This window comes from Nyctereutes procyonoides, unplaced genomic scaffold, assembly GCF_905146905.1.
Source record: "Nyctereutes procyonoides isolate TBG_1078 unplaced genomic scaffold, NYPRO_anot_genome, whole genome shotgun sequence".
Classification (NCBI taxonomy): domain Eukaryota; kingdom Metazoa; phylum Chordata; class Mammalia; order Carnivora; family Canidae; genus Nyctereutes; species Nyctereutes procyonoides.
The window spans coordinates 16,316,332-16,318,080 of NW_026575131.1; the positions used below are offsets into that span (position 1 = coordinate 16,316,332).

General features: G+C 41.1%; 1 pseudogene; it reads left to right on the forward strand.

Moving 5' to 3' along the window:
* Positions 1-211: 211 nt before the first annotated feature.
* On the forward strand, positions 212-516 carry LOC129521647 (protein S100-A11-like; annotated as a pseudogene).
* Positions 517-1,749: the final 1,233 nt, after the last annotated feature.

Below are 1,749 nucleotides of genomic sequence, written 5' to 3' on the forward strand. Positions count from 1 at the left end.
AGGGTCTCCAGGATCACGCCCTGGGCCAAAGGCAGGCGCCAAACCGCTGTGCCACCCAGGGATCCCCCGGTTAAGTTTAAAAGTATGTTATATAAAGCTATTAGGTTATGAAAAGAACACACAATGATGAAATATCTTCTGGTATTCAAAGATGTCATAAAGTAGCACCACTGCCTCCTGGTAACAGCCTCTGTGCCTGCTCCATGCAGACATGGCAAAAATATCCTGCCCTACTGAGGCTGAGCCGTGCATCGAGTCTCTGATTGCTGTTTTCCAGAAGTATGCAGGAAAGGAGGGCAACAACTGCGCACTCCCCAAGACAAGAGTTCCTAACTTTCCTGAATACAGGACTGGCTACCTTCACAAAGAACCACAAGGACCCTGGTGTCCATGATGAAAAACCCAGACCTGAACTCTGATGGGCAGCTAGATTTCCAAGAATTTCTTAATCTTATTGGCCGCATGGCCAAGGCTTGCCATGACTCCTTTACAAGGTCTACCTATTTATGGAAGTAAATCTGAGGGGATCTTGGGCCTGGCCCTCAGGCCATCCCCTTTCCTTCAAAGCAGCCTCCCAATCATCTTGTTGTCCTGGCATCCTGCATATACCCTGAGCATCCACAGCCCCCTACAGGCCAGTCCTGCTGGTAGTTAATAAAGCAATAACATTTTTTAAAGCACACACACTTCGTGTGTAAAAAGATCTAGCAAGGATGTCTTCACATTAATGATAAATAGGTGAAATTGTGATATCTATCTTCACTCTTATTATGCTTTCATATTACTCATTAACATTAACTAGAATGAAATTATCAACTAACATTCACACTGAACTATGCTCATGAGCTGCCACAGCAGTCTGATATAAAAATACAGATGTGGACAGCCCTGGTGGCTCAGCGGTTTAGCGCGCCTTCCTCCAAGGACCTGATCCTGGGGACCCAGGATCGAGTCCCGCATCGGGTTCCCTGCATGGAGCCTGCTTCTCCCTCTGCCTGTGTCTCTGCCTCTCTCTCTCTCTCTGTGTCCCTCATGAGTAAATAAATAAAATCTTTAAAAAGTAAATAAATAAATAAAAATACAGATGTAAAGTTTGGGAAACAATTGGTGGACATATTTTATATGAATAAGTTAGAATTTATAATAAAGAATACTGCATATACTATTATTATTAGCTACAAATCCTCTATAGCAATGAAATTTATAATTTCCCTATGAGTGGACAAATATGTGGTCTCTGTCAACAGCCATTTGTTAAATATTTACCAACATACCATGATTTTGCCTTCAAAATTAAATATAAAATCATCAGAAACTTGTGTTTCCAATTCCCATTGCAGATAGGAATAGCCATTTATCCTAGTTCTGCTAGTTACACTAAAGTGAACTTGGTTGGTGGCCTTTGAGATGTATTTTATTAATTGATAGAAAGGGAGAAATATGTGAGGAGAAAGTCCCTGCATCCTCTTTCTTGCCTTAAACATTTTTGTAGCACTTGCTACTATGAGCAGCAGCAGCTGTCTAGTGCCTATGAGGGGAAGATTAAGAGAGTCCTAGGGAAGTTATCTGGAGCTCTGATATCATAAAGTCACTAAAAGTTCCTTGTAATTACCTCTCTCTGCACTTCTTTTTGAGATTTATTAGTAAACTCCTATTCTTTCAGTCACTTTTTTATTCAGATATTTTCTTACTTGCAGCCAAAGTATCCTGATATAATGGCATGTACTTCTCATCTTGGGTGCTTCTCAA